Below are 19,370 nucleotides of genomic sequence, written 5' to 3'. Positions count from 1 at the left end.
ACACTATATTTCCTCTCATGCCTCACAAATAAGAAAGAACAGGATGGAAGTGGTCATAGAAGTAGAACGGCTGCTGGATGTGGCTTCTCAATTGGTTCTCATAAAAAGAAAAAAAGAAAAAGAAAAAGGAAGCCAGATTCAGAAGCCAAAGTACCCATGTCGTCTGTTCCTCAGACACGGTTTAGTGCTGATCTATGACCTCCGTGAAGCTGGCCCCCCATGTGGTCAGAAATGGAATATAAATATTATTATTCGTTTGTGCTGCGTTTGTGCTGGTTTGTGCCGTAGGAATCATCGTTTGTGCTGGCACCGTTTTAGAGAAATTAAGTATTATATTTTATTACCCGTGACATCATTCAGCCCCCCATCAGAGCCCAAATTGCACCAAAACCATCTCATTCGTTTGTGCTACGTTTGTGCTGGTTTGTGCTGCTAAAAAAAACATTTGTGCTGTTTTAATTCTCAAGTTATTACGCTATAAATATTACACCTGTGACGTCACCAGCCCCCCATTAACGTCCAAATTGCTCCAAAAGCATCTCATTCGTTTGTGCTACGTTTGTGCTGGTTTGTGCTGCTAAAAGAAACATTTGTGCTGTTTTAATTCTCAAGTTATTACGCTATAAATATTACACCTGTGACGTCACCAGCCCCCCATTAACGTCCAAATTGCTCCAAAAGCATCTCATTCGTTTGTGCTACGTTTGTGCTGGTTTGTGCTGCTAAAAGAAACATTTGTGCTGTTTTAATTCTCAAGTTATTACGCTATAAATATTACACCCGTGACGTCACCAGCCCCCCATTAACGTCCAAATTGCACCAAAACCCTTTAATTCGTTTGTGCTGGTTTGTGCTGCTAAAATAGACATTTGTGCTGTTTTAATTTGCAAGTTATTACGCTATAAATATTACACCCGTGACGTCACCAGCCCCCCATTAACGTCCAAATTGCACCAAAAGCATCTCATTCGTTTGTGCTACGTTTGTGCTGGTTTGTGCTGCTAAAAGGAACATTTGTGCTGTTTTAATTCTCAAGTTATAGGCTAAATAATATTTTTTTTTTATAAATTGAGGACATTTAGCCCAATAAAATGTTCAAATTGCATCAAAACCATCTCATTTGTTTGACATCATTTTGTTTGACGTCATCTCATCTGAATGATGTCATTGGATGTGGATTCCACTTTGCACAGATATGTCAAAGCACTCAGCCATACTGCGTATCCTCTTCAATATCCTCTTGAAACTAAACACGCAGTTTTAATTGGTTTTCATGTTTTAATTGATATTCCTGCAATATACACAACTTATGGCAGAACATAACTTAAAACACGTTTGTAAACTGTGAATCACTTAACACTACAGAAATATACACTACAAAAGTATAGGTTTTACATGGCATTCTCTCTATTCATTCTTATTTAGTCGCATCAATAATTTTAATGTCAAAAGTCCTTTGATAAATAAACCAATTGTCCTTATGTGACTTCTTAACGGTGGGGCCAAAGTCTGAGATACAGGGTGGGGACCTGTTTGACTGTGAGCAGTCATTTTCAGACAGCACAACTTAAACTTAAACCCATATAACAAATAACAGTAAGATGACTTATTTTCAATATTTTGTACTTTATTGTCACTTTATGAAGAGAAAAGTGTCTCAGTAGACTCAACATCAGTAATAAAATACTGAGGCAGAGTTGGAGTGTTTGTTGTATGAATACAAGTATTTTATGAAGAATGCAATGCATGTCTAATTTGACATGCAGTTTACTGGTGATCAGGATTCCCATATGTGTATCACTGTAATGACACTGTAAATAAGTAACCCCAAAGCTTCCTCGGCTCATTAACATTGTTTGCAAGAATCTACTGCAGCATCCACTTACAAAACACACAAATATATAACCCTCACCATATAACGTCATATTAGTCATTAAGGTTATACTTGTTTATCCATCTCCCTGTGCAACTTGCTGTCAGTTCTGTTAGGTCTTCACAAATCTGCATACTTTACACATTTATACTTTCCATCATGCTGCCCTGCATATTTATTGTATTAAGATGCACTGCCTTGTCTAATTACACTGCACTCATTCATTTTGTTTGTACTTTCCCTTTCACTAGATAGCATGCTGCACTAAAACCTTGGCAGAATGTCATTCTGCTCCACTATACACCACATTACCACGTTATTATAAAGACCTACCTTTCAATTACGCTCACTGGCCAGTAAAGTGGGCTTCAACAACCCAAGGCATGGCATGAAAAAACATTATTTTTATGCAAGTTTTATTTAAAAAAAACCACATATGAGAAAGACCATTGTCCTAGCAACAAAAAGTTGGTAGTCACGTTTGACTAAGGTCTGAGCATACTTTTCTTTTGTCCTCTCCTCAGGCAACTGTTGGAAGAGACATTCCAGGAAAGAGCTTTCATAGCGCATAAACACATAATTCTCATTTTAAGGTAATTTATTGCTTCTAATAAAACCCTGTAATAGTCCTCTGAGAATTTTAATCATATTAATGACATTTAGAACAAGATTGGACAGTTCTGTGAAAAATATAAAACAAACATATGCTGTACATACACATTAAAAGGCAAGTGAAAGACAAATCAACTGAAATTGAAAATGATTGCATCAAAAATATAGATGAAGGTAAAGGCAGATGAAGACAGTGACAGCTCTAATTCTGGCACATGGTCTCATGTCCTAAATGAAGAGATCTGGAACATGACCAGATTAGCCTGCATACTTAGTTTCAAGAGAGCAAAAGTGTACCCACACAGTGCATCTAAGTGCATTGACATCACTGGCCACTGTACTGCAAAATTGTCCATTTCCAGTGAGAGTCTACCAGAGGTGAGCACACCAGCAGTGCTAAAATGCAGAATTGATTACATTGATGACAGTCTTCATACTGGAAAGGCAAAGCACATGCTATCTGGAGAGAAAAGACTGCCGGTCTCTGAAGAACTCTGGCAGGGTAAAAAACTGCTACATGTGTGGCGAGCCACAGAGGCTTACAAGATAATGCCACTCGGTAACCCAGAGCTGCCCACCTACCAAGCCTGAGTACATTAAGAAAAGCCAAACAAAAGAAAGGGGATAGGGAGGTAGAACACAAACACCCCATCCTTTCCCCCTCATCTAATAAAATACAGTGTGCCTCATAGGGGCAGTATTCATGACATCGGCCTTGACAAATTTTTTATGCCACTATTGGACCCCCTCTCAACTACTAGTCTACAAAATACTAGTAAAGACTCAAGTGTAAGTTTTAATGCTACAGGTACAGTAGTCAAAAGGCTCACTAGACCAACAGAAACATCCGGACATATATTTCCATATCAAGGAGTTCTGTCCTCACATGGAGATACTTCTATTCACATCCCAGTGGTGCAAATGCTGTCTGAGCGGCATGACATTAACGCCATATCAAACTGGGTCTCTGAATGGCTTAGAGGAGGAGCATCTGTACCAAAAGAAGTTGTTTCTGATTTCTCTCTTGCATTACTGGGTGGTCTTGTTAAAGCCTTTACTTCTTACTCTGGTTTGAACACCTATATAAATAGAATAACAAAGACATCAGAGCTATAACACAAACCATGGAATTTTGCTGTGACTAAACTTTTTTAAGCTATGTTACATTTTGATTATTTGGTGAGTCTGTAGGTAGAATATACTTGTTGACGGCCCACAAGCATTTAAAACCTTTGAAATAACATTAACATTTGGAATTCACAAATCAATTTAGCTGTGTAACATGTGTATGGATAATGTTATGGATAACATTTTAACATTTAAAATGTTAAAGGTTTTTAAAGGTAATTCGATTATAATAAATTTCACTCTGTGATGCAATTTTAACATTGTTAGGGGCTAAGTGTCCTCACTTAATAAAAAAAAAAGAGAGAGAATTTAGCCTATAACTTGCAAATTAAAACAGCACAAATGTTTCTTTTAGCAGCACAAACCAGCACAAACGTAGCACAAACGAATGAGATGCTTTTAGAGCAATTTGGACGTTAATGGGGGGCTGGTGACGTCACAGGTGTAATATTTATAGCGTAATAACTTGAGAATTAAAACAGCACAAATGTTTCTTTTAGCAGCACAAACCAGCACAAACGTAGCACAAACGAATGAGATGCTTTTGGTGCAATTTGGGCTCTGATGGGGGGCTGAATGATGTCACGGGTAATAAAATATAATACTTAATTTCTCTAAAACGGTGCCAGCACAAACGATGATTCCTACGGCACAAACCAGCACAAACGCAGCACAAACGAATAATAATATTTATATTCCATTTCTGACCACATGGGGGGCCAGCTTCACGGAGGTTGATCTATGGCGTCAAAATAGGGCCAAAAGTATTGAGAACCAAAAAGCAGATATTGAGAACCAAAAAGCAGATATTGAGAACCAAAAAGCAGATTTTGAGAACCAAAAAGCAGATATTGAGAACCAAAAAGCAGATTTTGAGAACCTAAAGAGCAGATTTTTAATTCATTTTGTATTTTACATTTATGAATAGTCTGTTTTACGCTTTTGGCTGCGCTGTTTCTCAGTCACGTTTCTCTCGGTCTCACTTTCAGTATAAAAAGTTTCTCGCTTACGCTGTTTTCTGTGCTGCTCTCAGTTACGCTGCTCTCAGTTTTTCTCCTTGACCTCATCACTCATTGGCTGCTGGAGATAAGCCAGTGTACGTTTATATTCTTGCCAGATTGGAAGGCTTTTATTTTAAACTTGGGAGGGGTTCAAGGAACACAGCATTGCAAATAAAAATGTTTTAAATGTCACTAAATGTATAATAACTAATCTGTAAGATATCAGCAGTTTATTAGTATAATGTTCTCTATGAGCACACATTGGTGATTTTCCATGCATTTCGGTGGGTTTTGAAATACGTTTTAACTAGGGCTGTCAAACGATTAAAAATTTTAATCGCGATTAATCTCAGAATTTTACATAGTTAATCGCGATTAATCGCATTAAAAAAATCTGTGTAAATGTTATAGAAAACAAGGATTTTTAAGTGAAATGTTACAATTAAAATGGTGAACATATTTTATGCTAAATGTACTGATGTTAAAAACTGCTGGGACAAGAGAAAACTGTAAGGGAGTTTTATTCACTCACATACTAGGCAGTAATACTATCCAGCAGAGACCCTTGACTTCGTATATATGTCAGATGCGCGGTTATTGTAACAGACTTTTCTGTGGTTGTATCGTGACGATGGTTTGATGGACGTTTCTACACGAAGTGAGTGTGTTTTCACTAGGGATGCATCGATACCATTTTTTCCCAACCGAGTACGAGTACAAGTACAAGTACATGTATTTTTGTACTCGCCGATACCGATACCTATTTAGAATGATGCAATCTGGAGCATTATGGAATAGTGTAGTGTTTAGTGTAAAATAGTGCAGTGGAACAGTTGCTTGCCATCACTAATTGTAAAAAAATAGCTTCTGATAAGCTAACGTAATTAATGTTCATTAATAAACGCACGTAATTAACGTTGTGCACATCATACATGCGATGCGATTCTGCTGATTGAAATATTTACTTTAAAAAGATAATACAGTCCGATCCCATCTGAGCCGATTCTATCAGCACGTTCGTGGTTCACCTCGGTAAATCGTAAACGACTCTGAGTCGGCTCCCGCTCTGTGGTAATAACCAGTATAATTAAGCCTGAGCTTTATAAGGTAAGCGAGTCACACAAAATGTTCTGTAGTAGTTGGTGTTTATTTACAACCGCATCATTCATTATAACAGTAAACACGGAGAGATGACTGAGAAAAGAAACTTACGCTGCGCTTACAATGAGTCGACTCCTGAATCACTTGTATCGACACTGTGAACAGAGAATTGAACACAAACAGCGGTCGCTGCTTTTGTAACCGGTTATCTTCACTGTTAGCTCTATTTTAAAGGGTTTTTTTTCTCAAACGGAACTAAATAACATTAAACGTGCGTGTGAGTGTGGTCAGTGAGAATAATTCAATCTGTCTCCCGTGGGTGAAAAATTAATCGCTTTAGTTTTAGAAGTGAAAAAATCTCGTAATGTCATTTGCGTTAATGGCACTATTTTTTTTAATCGCATTAAATTGAGATTGCGTTAATGCGTTATTATCGCGTTAACTTCGACAGCCCTAGTTTTAACACTGTAGCAATATGTCAACCCTGATCACAACACAGTTTGGACATTTGCAGCAGCAGCGTATTTGAGGTAAGTGTTTTTACTTTATTTTAATATTTAAATGCTAATAAAATACTAAGCCTATGTTTAGTTTAATTACTTAGCTTTAGCTTACTTTGTTAACTACAGTGGATATAAGACTTTATCTCAGGGAACGCTTGTTAATTATTATTTATTTCCAATGTTTTAACCATAGTTAGTTTATTAATATCTCTTTTTGCTCCTTTATTAACAGTGTGGAGCAGCATGGTGCAGTATTTGCAGCAATATGAACAGAGGAATCGATTCCTGTTTGTATGATCCTTTAGAGCAGCGTCTCTTATGAAGCATATACAAATAATCAAAGAAACACATGTAACTCTTAAATAAGTGTAAATAATATATTAATCTGTCTGATTTCATTTTCAAATTTAGTTTTTTTTGTGTATCCATATACATTGTTGTACTTAATATTTTTTTTATTTATTCAAAATAATAAAAACATCTTTGTGCTGACTTTATTATTATTGTTGTCATTATTATTATTATTAGAAGCAGCAACAGTAGCAGTATTAGTATTATTATTTACATATCAGCATCAGTAAACAATGCATTGGAGTAAACAACATTCATGGTGAAATTAACGCAGCGTTGGGTAAAAAAGATCCTTATAGTTGGGTTGTTGAAACAAACCAGCACAATTACATAACATAACAAAACAAGTTGGGTTTAAATAACCCAGCGTGTGTTCTGTCCGATATTTACAGCACTGGGTTGCCAAATTAGAATTTTTAGAGTGCAGTTGTAAGTTTGCAAGATCACAAAGTTGTAAAAACCCTTTCCTGACTTCTGCTGGCTAAATGAAAATTCAGACAACATTCAATCTCCTTCAGGAGCTGGAACCATTTCAGGCTGCAGGATTAAGGAGACGAAGGATGTCTGTAGGATGTACTCGGTGAGCGGCGCTTATCTCTAGCAGCCAATGAGTGACGAGATCCCGCCCGTCCGTCAAAAAAGTGTTCCGGCAGGGCTTGTTTCTAGCAGCCAATGAGTGACAAGGTCCCGCCCACCCGTCAAAACGGGGCCAAAACTCTAACTTGAGAAAAATTTTTACTCGAGAGAAAAACTGAGAGCAGCACAGAAAACAGCGTAAGCGAGAAACTTTTTATACTGAAAGTGAGACCGAGAGAAACGTGACTGAGAAACAGCGCAGCCAAAAGCGTAAAACAGACTATTCAGAAATGTAAAATACAAAATGAACACACAATCTGCTCTTTAGGTTCTCAAAATCTGCTTTTTGGTTCTCAATACTTTTGGCCCTATTTTGACGCCATACTGATCTAAGAGTTGTTGTAATAAAGTGAAATTCAATTCAATTCCGGATGCGCATGCTTTAGCGATGTCTTTTGCAGGCGACAACCTACACAGGCAGCTTTTTAACCAAGAAATGCCTTTTGCATACACAAGTAAAACAAACATCTGATACATCTGACACAAGGCGATGTGAAAGGACCCACTTACACAAAGCTAAACATAAATACTAGCTGATCAGAGACTGAGTACAACCTAGACTACATACAGCTTCTTTGGTCTAGCATCCAAAACACCTACTAAAAAGCAGTAAACAGGTGTATATAGTCTACAACACAATAACATAATTAATCCATAATCTTCTTATTGTCAAGTTTGCAAATATACTGTCAAAGCCTGTATGACTTTGGGAGTTTCAATTTTAGAACGTTGCATGTATCTGTAAGATAGCAAACAAGACACCCATCCATCAAGTCAAGTCAAGTCAACTTTATTTATATAGCGCTTTTTACAATAGACATTGTCTCAAAGCAACTTTACAAAATCCAGGACCAACAGATACAAAAACCCCTCAAAGACTGCTCTACATTTCTACAGAGTAGGTTCGAGAATTACACAACATTGGGTATTGCTTACTATGACAGAGATATAAATCACAGTGGGCTTAAAGTTTCATTTACCAACTACAAAATGTAAGTTTATTTAAAGACTTTTTCCAGCAGTGGGAGTGATATGTATTTGTTGATATTAAAGATTCTTTGACTTGAAAGCATTACATGAATGTCAAAAGTACTGATACTAAGATTATGAAAAAGAATCTGTGTATTTTCATGAATTATTTCACAGTTTAGGTAGTAGGGGGCTGGGGGCTGGGGTAGGAGGGGTATTAAATGATACTAATGCTAGACAAATATTGTTCCTATAATTGAAGAAATAATGCAACTATGGCTAACCTTAAAAGCAAAAATAGCTTTTTACCTCGAGAAAATGACAATGTAGTGTGTTAGCCAAGTAAATCAACATGTTCCATTTAGGTAAATGCAAAACAATTGAAGGGGTGTGGAAAGGGAGCATCGGTAGTTAAATCTGTACCAAAATCTGTATAAAATAACTTAGCAGAAGAAAAGTCAATGTTACTGTTATTGCGACGCCATTTCTTGTAACTTTTGTATGGAAAAACATCTATGTCAGGGGTGCCCACATTTCTACTATTTCAGTCGACAGGTCACCGCGTTCTTCTTTTTAATGTTGGCCTCATCATATTGAAGCTTTTTTTAAATGTGCTTCAGTTGCCTATACTGATATTCAGCGTTACAGGGCAAGCAACACTAATCTTATTCTGATGATTTACACTGAATGGTGTCAGCCAGGTTTATGTAGTCTTGACAATAACTGCTGATGCCAATTCTTAAGCAGGCTTCCAAGTGTTCATCACTAAGGGTGGACTGATATTTACATTTAATTATTTTCATGTGGGAATGAGACGCGATCTACCAGCGTGCACTATGCGATCGACTGGTAGATCTTGATTGCGATTGGGCACCCCGATCTATGTGATGCTTGGTAAACACTGTACCAATTATGATCCGTTTACATCATTAGTACCCCTACCAAAAAACCCTTGCTTAACAAAAAAACAACTAGCTGGTGCAATCAATGAGCTCTTGTGGCGCAATGGTAAGAGCCACGCTGCTGGTAACAAATGTTCAGAGGGTTTGAACCCTGAGCTGGGCTCACAAATACAGAGGCAGCATAGAGTTACATGATTTGACACTAGGGGGGAGCGGTCCCAAGCTCAGACAAATAGAAGGTTACATCAGGAAGGACATCCAACGTAAAAACAAATTAAATACACGGACAAATAATCCACCTAGGCAACCCTTAACAGTAGCAGCCGAAAGGAATAATTAATTCAATTTTCCTTTCGTTACAAATGTCATGACAGTATAAATCAGTCAGGTCCTATTTGTCAAACTGTTCAAGTAAAGCAATAAGCCACGAGAGACCGTGCGTTACTGCGATTTTATCACGGGGAAGGTTGTTTTGCCTAAAACGTCTTTCCCCGTGATAAAATCATAGCAGTAACGCACGGTCTCGAGTGGCTTATTGCTTTTATAAAATGGCGGTCAACATAAAATATAATAAAATACAACAATGTTCAATAAATAAATGTTTTTATTTACAAAAACACTTACAAAAAGCATTCTTCCGGCGAACATAACATTGACTTTTTCTTTTCAGTGGCGTATTAATATGGAATGATGTGAGGTGGTCATAGGTGTGCGTTTATCAGGGATTTTACAACGGCTTCGAACGCGGCTCAGCCAATCAGATTTTAGGACCGGAACTATCCATTTTATAATATTTTGCATGAAATGGATTCATTAAAGCATACGGCTACAAATTTCAGCCCTTTATATTTTTTTACTCAACAACACACGTGCAGAGAACAATTCCTCTTTTTAAAAGTCTATACACAATGCTGGGGGTAAACGTCCGGCAATGGAGAATGAGCTATACTAAATGCAGGTGTGAGGGTTTGTTCCCATAGGAGCAGAAAGAAACAGAAGCTATTGTGTTCAATCCCACACAGCCACTCTTGATGGAAAAAACATGTTTCTTCCTATTGTTTAGAAACACAACCACCACACTCACACAGACAACTCGTGTACAGGTACTAATGGAGAGAAATAACTGTAGGTAATGAAATGCTTTCTTCAGACTGAATGTGTATCTGGGGAAACAGTATCACTTTTAAAGGTCTATTAGTCTGAGAAGTAATAACTATGTAGTACTAGCAGTCCTGCTTAATCCAACCTTACTGCAGTGCAATGGACCTTGTCATACATAGCCAAGAACAGTCAGTCAAAATGTCCTGTAATGTTAATGAGCAATCCTGAGCCAGCAGTGGTACTTTAGGGAAATAAATTCATTTTTGAACAGCTTTTTACACACTCATATGAAGCAATGATGGCCCCTTTCAACAAAGCACCCATTAATGACAAATGGGTCACCATCCTGACAGACAACATTTGTTTAAAATGCTGGTGTAAAAATCTGAGTGTTATAACCGTAGCCTGTGAATGGAACATTCATCAGCCTGCACAGCACAACTCCGGTCTGATCAGGTTAGGTTGGAGTTTTTCCATCTGACTACCTCTCAACACATCTACTGTTCTCTAACTGCCACATGCAGGATTCTGTCTCTACCCATTAGCTTATGAGCGGAATATGGAACTAAAGCTTTAATTTCAGGGTCTCTTGCTCTGTCCTGCGAAAATCCAAACTGTTAAAAAACATACTTTGGTGGTTTTTCAATCATTTTTTAATGAGAGCAATTTCTGTTAGTCAGTTTCTGGGGCTGTCAGGGTAATCATGGTTTTAATACTCGGTATCGGTCCGATATTGTCCCAAATCACTGGATCGTATATCGGAAGGAAAAAAACATGTAATCCGATCCGATACTGTTGCTTAATGTAAATAACACTTAATGTAAATAACACTTAATGTAAATAAGGCCATTGTTTGTGTGTAAAGCAAATAACACATGAAGATACGTTCCAAAAGAGCTTTATAAATGATAAATCTCTCACCTGAGATAAAGAAAACCTATCTTGTCTCGGCTTGGAGATATCTCACATCCTCAACGATTAATCCATTAGTGTTATGAAATAAAACAAACTACACCGTTTTCCGTTTCCCTCTTCAAAATCCAGCAGGGTTTTGTAATAAGCGCGCTTTGGTTTTTAATCATCTAAAAACGTGACAGAACTTTAACGGAAAATCTCAACTCTGCGTCAATTCTAATTGGTCCATCAGGTTTGACTGACAGCCACATCTTTCAATTGTAGACACTTTTGGTAAACAAGACAAAAATGCTGCTAAATGTTCTGTGTGTAAAAGTTAAAATAAAAACAGCAGTTTTGAATACGTGTGATGTTGTAGGTTCTGTATTTATTCCTTTACAATATTTGTTTCACAGTCTGAGCATTGTTATTTAGCTAGCTAGTTTAACCATGGTGCATGACGGTATCGGATTGGTATTGGCAGATACTCAATTTGCAGTATCGGTTTGTTTTAACTCACTGGTTATTTGACATTGTTCAGTAAATATGTTCCAACCCAATTTAGCTGTTTCGGGTGTTAATAACACCAGTGCCTATTCTTATTGCATTTTCTAAACAAGCTCCATTTCTCTTGACTTATTTATTTTAATGGGACACTATGAGCTTGTCTTATCAGTTAAACATCCATTCAACAGTATAACTGATGAATTCTGTAAAACAAACAACTGAGGGGCGCAGCAGTAAAAAAACAAGCTAGCACACCAGAGCTGACTTCTCAAACTCGTGAGTTCAAATCTCAGCTCTGCTACTGGGCGCCTACACAAACAATTATAGGGTAATTTGTAGGAAGGGTGACGGAGGGGATTCCTCATAACTGATGCAGTTACAACTTCTGTTGGATGGTTGATGGCGCCTGCACAGAGACAAGGGATAATGGGATCAGTGCGTGGCTTTCTGTTTGTGAGTCTGATCCACATATGATAAGACGCAGTCGGCTACTGCACACGTGTCAGAGGGGGTGCGTGTTAGTCACGGCTCTCCTCAGTCAGAAGTGGAAGTCAGCATCAGTACAAAGAAAGTGTAATGCAATAGGGTATTGGATATGACTAGATTGGTCAGAAATTTGGGAAAAATGCAAAGAAAAAAACATTAGGTTATGCTTGGAACGCACCAGAGATGATGCTTTTCGTATCAAATCAGAGAGCAACAAGAAAAAAAAACCTATTAAGTTCCAAGGAGAAAGTTTTACTCGTGGGAGCCACAGGGCATAGATGAGTGGTTTAAGTTTAACGTTCTGGCTAATGCATTTCAGGCTGTACCAAGTGATAAACACCAAGCCTTTTTTGCTTAGGGTGATTAATAAAGAAGAAGGCAGAACATTAACTGCTTTAAGAAGCTCTAGCTGCCTCTACATTATCCAAAAACAACAGCTTCTGCCAAAAGGAAAAGACATCTTCCTTTTCCTTAACTATCCTAAGGGACACAGTGAGGCAGCTTGATCCTGAACAATTCTAAGTGCACCATTTAGCACAACACACAACCCCCCCCCCCCCCACCATATACACAGACACACACTGTAATTTACACTCCCTGATGTAAACACAAGCTCTCTTCCTGACCAGTTATCATCAATGCAACAAAAATGCATTCTTTATGTGTGTGGTTACTCCTTATCCTGTCATTAGGACTACACTATAATGGGGTTTCCATACACTCTTTTAACCTTCGAGTTCTGTTCACATTGTCTATACTGGCTTGTTCTTGGGAATTCCAGTGACCCAAATGTTGTTCAAGTGCAAAATTAACCAAACTAAATAACTAAATTAACTGGAGTGAGAGAGAGGTGGGAGATTTTGTAAAGAGTTGTGTGTGTGTGTGTGTGTGTGTGTGTGTGTAGGAAAGTCAGCTGCAACACCAGACAGTAAGAAAATCATTTGAAAATCTATTGCCTTTAATCATGTTTTCTAGCTAAGACCCCAAACAGAAGTGTATAGATTATGGGGTGTTTGGAGCACAATATCAATATAAACCTAATGTTTACTTGCAGTTTTCATTAAAATGTCAAGGTGATTGAAAAGGCTAAGGATATTTTGTGAGGTGTTAAAGAGGCTCTCAGGGACCCTAAACAGAACATGAGGGTTCATTTTAGTTTAAAAAATGTGCATAAAAAATTGAAGAAAACTAAATATGTTTTTATGCTTAGCTGATTTGGAATGTTTAAAGTAGAGAACCATGCATTAGGCAATTTAAACCTCATTAATTATTTCATTAATTTGTTATTGTGTTGTGGGACTTGTCCATATTACTCTTTTATTCCATCTCTAACCCTTCAATCATTGCAGTCTGCTGTGTCATGTCTATGTCAATACCACTCCTAATGCATAGCACCATATATTGCAAGTAAACTACACAGCACCATGTTAGCATAAATGTCCAGCCTGTGTTGTTCAATAATGACATTAAGACATGCACTTTAGCTGCCGCCTCCTACATTGGGCTCATAAAAAGGAGCTTTATTCATTCTGACCTGCTGCAATTGCGTACATACAGATACCCACACTTGTGCACATGCTCACACAATGAAACGATACACTCTCAGATATAAAGATTTTCATACAGAGACATGCACACACACTCAAGGCATAAAATAAATGTAAAACGATAGCAGGTGTGCTTTAGTGACATAAGTTTGGAATACTTCCAACAGTGTATCTAGAAATTTTCAAGGTCCTTGGACAAGAAGGAAATCTTCTTAAACCCTTAGCCTTGGTGTAATAAAATCATCTCGACTTAGCTTTTGTGACAGCTCATTAGTTTTCACCATGGTTTCAATACACTTGTTCCCAATGGCTTAATCATATTGGAAACTAACTTTAGGTCTTAAAACCTTAGCTTTTAAAAACAGCAATATTATTTTGGGGTTAAACAATAACATGGGGGCGGCACGGTGGCTCAGTGGGTAGCACTGTCGCCTCACAGCAAGAAGGTCCTGGGTTCGATTCCCAGGTGGGGAGGTCCAGGTCCTTTCTGTGTGAAGTTTGCCTGTTCTTGACGTGTCTGCGTGGGTTTCCTCCCACAGTCCAAAGACATGCAAGTGAGGTGAATTGGAGATACAAAATTGTCTGGGACGGTGTTTGACATTAAACTTGTGAACTGATGAATCTTGTGTAACGAGTAACTAACTGTTCTGTCATGAATGTAACCAAAGTGTAAAACATGATGTTAAAATCCTAATAAATAAATATATAATAACTTGGCAGTATTAACAAAATATCCTGCTACTCTAAAATATCAATAAAGCATCAATTTTCTTTGCTCGCTGGCTGTAACAAAGTCTGGGTGGAGGTGTGCAGTTTCGGTATCTTCAGGTAATTGGGGGGCTGCATAAACAGAAAATACTAAAACATCTGCAATACTTGTAAGGCATAATAGACAAGAAATGTAGAAATAATCTTAAAAATCATTCAGTCAGGTTTATTTCCTGTTACTCTATTTTCTTTGATCTAAAATCTTTAAGCTAGGCGAATAAGATTTCAACATCTAATAATGCAGCTGTATATTTACTTAATTACAACGTGTACTGCAGAGAAAAGCAGTCTCCAGCATGTCCTACAGGCATAAAATATACATTGCCTGGCTTATGACAGGATAACAAACACAGTGAAGCTTGAACAGTCGAGTCTAAAAATAAAGCAGCTGTCAGCACAGCACAGCACATCACTGCCATGGGACAAGGAGACACAGCACTCTCATTAGGTGCCTGAAGATCTCTGAAGCCCAGCGGACAAAGTATTGCTGCTACACTATACAAAAGCTAAACTTTTTAATATGAACCCGGCACAGCTGGGCATGAAAGCTCAGGAAACCCCCTTGGGCACAAAATGTTATTCTGAATAGCTCAACCGCAGTTTAGTTCTTTTAAAGCATCAGAACAATGCTGATCCTAGATAAACGTTACTTGAATAATTCTTACACTAATAGATAATAATGAATATTCTTTTTACCTTAAACATGAGACAGTTCTATTACAGATAGGGATGCAAATTTGCCAAATTCTTTTAACTGATAATAAACTGTCATTACTCAATGGTTAACCGATATATGACATGCTTACAGCATCCTATTAAAATATCAGAAAGACGAAATAAACAGAGCAAGCAGAACACTTCAGCTTTTACAATGTAAATTTTAGTGGGTAGCCAATAACAAACAATAACACCCAAAGACTAGTCCAAATGGCACAACAAATTTAACAAGGAAAATTGCACACATATTTAAAAAGCAATAAAACAAAAGAACTACTGACTGCAAGAAAGAACAAACCAAGACAGAACAGGTAAGTCTTTAAAAGAACTCAAACACCTGAGAGAATATCTATTGTGGAGAATTCCTTTATGAAAGTTGAAAGACATGAAGCAACTACAAAAAAAGGCGCAATCACCTCTGAACCTCATCTGAGAGTTTTAAATGGCTAAGAGCAACTGGTTTGAGGAGTGTGGGGCTTGTGAGGTGGAATGGAAGCACAGGAGGTCAGTGATATAGCTTGGAGCCATGTCGTGCAAAGCTTTAAAAACAAATAATAAAACTTTAATATTCAGCTCTGTATTTTACAGCGCAGTGGTGAAGGGACCAGGGTAATGCTCTCTCTTTTCTTGGTACCTGTCAGGAACCACATGGTTGCATTTTGAACTAGCCTAGCCTGATTGTTAACAATTGCTCAATCCAAATCAAAATTTCCAAAAGTAATAATACTGTCTTGATTTGGTTTAAAAAGTTCTTTCAAATCAAGTACTTTGTCTAACAATCCGAAATGAGGTGCAGAGAGTAGGGCTGGGCGATTTTCTCGGTTAATTCGAATGAACGTTTTCACCCGATGTTAGAATGTGACAATCGCGATTGTTTACATACTTTATATTTTAATTAAAATACCAACATGTCACGAAGCAGAAACTGACCAGACGCTCACGGAATATAAATCAGGGAAAGTTTAATATAAAAAGGGCGAAAACAGTGTACAAAATCAGGTAGAGTCCAAAAACAGCGAAAACCAAAACAGTAAACGGAAGACAACAAGGATTATACACGGTAACGGTTAGATTCAGTAATAAGGAGCGCAAACACGATCGGCAAAACGAGACACAAACAGAAGAGTTTAATTAAGAGTCACAATAAGATCAGTTAGACGAGCCATTGACAGGTTTAAACTGATTAAGAAACATAGAACGTGTGGGTAAATCAGGAGGGTCATGGGCCAAAGATACATCTTCATGTATTGTCAATCTTGCAAATGTTTAACACATTCAACACAGTTACACATGTACTAACTCATATCTAAATGCAATTTAAAGCAGCAGATCCATATTTTGCATGTTTGGGGAGTAGAAAGAAACCTAGAGTGCTTACACAAAACCCATCCAGAAACAGAATATTCCAAAAACCTCAAACACAGTCAACAGAGGCGAGAAACAAACTTTTAAGCACCTGTGCTTAAGTGCAGCACTCTACTAGTTATATCATCACTACAGTGTCCAAGCTGGCCACAATGTATTTATTGACAAATAAGCCTGTAGTGTTCATTTACATGTCACTTAAGATGACAAAATCAAGCTTGTTTTGGTATGACTCAGACGCTGATGAGGCACAGTGTGACGGTCATAAATGTAAGCATTTATTTATCCATTTATTTACCACTTTACCCTGGTAACGTTTTCAATGGGTCTGGAACCTACCCAGGAGCATAACATACCAACTCATCTCTAGATAACACACTCACACACAGCGGCAATTTACAGCAGCCAATCCTCCTTCTGGTACTTTTTAAGGGAGGAAACCAACAAGGAATTGGGAGAACATGCCAAATGTCAAACTTTCAAGAGACTGAAGGCATGGATTACATGCTAACTACTGCCAATAAATTATAAGGTTCATTGGTTTAAAACTATACCTGCACAAATTCTTATTTTAACATTTTTTTTCTTATCATATTATGAATTAAATCAAAATCACACCACTGAAAAGCTGCTATCCAACTTAACAGTGAATTAAAGTATAATGACACAAACCATTGTGTGTATGTACATATGCATACATACATACACCGATCAGCCATAACATTAAAACCACCTCCTTGTTTCTACACTCACTGTCCTTACCATATAGAAGCACTTTGAAGTTCTACAATTACTGACTGTAGTCCATCTGTTTCTCTGCATGCTTTGTTAGCCCCCTTTCATGCTGTTCTTCAATGGTCAGGACTCTCCCAGGACCACTACAGAGTAGGTATTATTTAGGTGGTGGATCATTCTCAGCACTGCAGCTACAATGACATGGTGGTGGTGTGTTAGTGTGTGTTGTGCTGGTATGAGTGGATCAGACATAGCAGCGCTGATGGAGTTTTTAAACACCTTACTGTCCCTGCTGGACTGAGAATAGTCCACCAACCAAAAATATCCAGCCAACAGCGCCCGGTGGGCAGCGTCCTGTGACCACTGATGAAGGTCTAGAAGATGACCAACTCAAACAGCAGCAATAGATGAGCGATCGTCTCTGACTTTACATCTACAAGGTGGACCAACTAGGTAGGCATGTCTAATAGAGTGGACAGTGAGTGGACACGGTATTTAAAAGCTCCAGCAGCGCTGCTGTGTCTGATCCACTCATACCAGCACAACACGCACTAACACACCACCACCATGTCAGTGTCACTGCAGTGCTGAGAATGATCCACCACCTAAATAATACCTGCTCTGTGGTGGTCCTGACCATTGAAGAACAGGGTGAAAGCAGGCTAAAAAGGTATGGAGAGAAATAGGTGGACAACAGTCAGTAATTGTAGAACTACAAAGAGCTTCTAAATGGTAAGTGGAGCTGATAACATGGACAGTGAGTGTAGAAACAAGGAGGTGGTACACACATATGGTATCGTGATGCATACTGTGCATTGTAATACGATATTTTTCATAATATCGCTCAACCCTCACACCTACACAACCTATACAAACCCACCGCTTATGGTTTGAGTTACAGCTTGGTACAATTGTTCCCAGGTTTGAAACACAGTAGACATTTTTGCCTGGCACTATTGTATTTATTTACAGACAAGTCTGTAGTGTGGACTTAAATACTATTAAATGATGAAAGCCGTTATTGTGACAAATGAAATCTAGTAAAAGCACAACTCTCAGTGCTACAGCTTTACATATGTAACGCTACAGTACCGCTTTCCCTCAGCTTCCCAACAAACCCTTAAAATAACATGGAATTTACTTTACTCACCAGCTTTTCCAACTTCTTGAAGCCCTTTAGTGTTTATAGTCTCCTCTCAGAATGTATTTAATGTAAAATAACTGAATACATTCCAGTATAGCTGAATCCTGTGTACAGTCGGTGAGCTTCTCTCTCCGGTCGCTCACTCTCGTTCCCTCAGTACACTGTATCTCCCCTTCATCAGCAATAGAGCATTCCAACATGGCCGCCACATGGCAACCCATCCACTACAGTTACTACACCCCTGTACAAGCACACACAGTGGAGCAGTCCCAGCTCTCATAAAAACCTGCTCAGATTTTATTACACTACTCTTTAATAAAGTACAAAGTTAGTACTCACTTTAATTATTCTGGTACTGTTCTTTTACTCTGACTGCATGGAAAAAAAATGCTCTCAAAGGGCTTTGCTGGGATGGAAGCTTCTAGATAAATCTCTTGGTGATTTAAAGCTAACCTGACTGTAAATTAAGAGCTATCTGGACACAGTTTCTCTCAGCATAAAATTGTATCAAATACAGTTTTATTTTTCTTCCAATTTGGCAAACAAACCACTAGTTCATGTATTTATTAAAATTGTTGGTACAGATAATCTTAAGAGATAAGGTTTTAGACTATACCAACAAGCACAGTCTAATATAAAAGCTTAGTCAAAATGCAGCTTGCTAACTGAGCCAATGTTTCCACTATGACTTCTATTAAATAACAGTGCGGCACGGTGGGTAGCCCTGTCGCCTCACAGCAAGAAGGTCCTGGGTTCGATCCCCAGGTGGGGCGGTCCGGGTCCTTTCTGTGTGGAGTTTGCATGTTCTCCCCATGTCCACGTGGGTTTACTCCGGGTGCTCCGGTTTCCTCCCACAGTCCAAAGACGTGCAAGTGAGGTGAATTGGAGACACTAAATTGTCCATCACTGTGTTTGATATAACCTTGAGAAGTGATGAAACTTGTGTAATGAGTAACTACTGTTTCTGTCATGAATGTAACCAAAGTGTAAAACATGACGTTAAAATCCTAATAAAAAAAACAATTAAATA

General features: G+C 38.1%; 1 protein-coding gene across 1 annotated transcript in view; it reads right to left on the bottom strand.

Annotated features, from left to right (window-relative positions):
* The window catches only part of ptk2aa (protein tyrosine kinase 2aa), a 160,485-nt gene extending 141,992 nt beyond the window's left edge, over positions 1–18,493 (bottom strand). The window contains exon 1 of the mRNA XM_063014944.1: positions 18,347–18,493. The gene's annotated coding sequence lies outside the window, so the exon portion shown is untranslated. The remainder of the gene's footprint in view (positions 1–18,346) is intronic.
* Positions 18,494–19,370: the final 877 nt, after the last annotated feature.

This window comes from Trichomycterus rosablanca, chromosome 2 (assembly GCF_030014385.1).
Source record: "Trichomycterus rosablanca isolate fTriRos1 chromosome 2, fTriRos1.hap1, whole genome shotgun sequence".
NCBI lineage: Eukaryota > Metazoa > Chordata > Actinopteri > Siluriformes > Trichomycteridae > Trichomycterus > Trichomycterus rosablanca.
The sequence above is the reverse complement of the archived record's forward strand: the minus strand, read 5'-3'. Positions and strand labels throughout refer to the sequence as shown.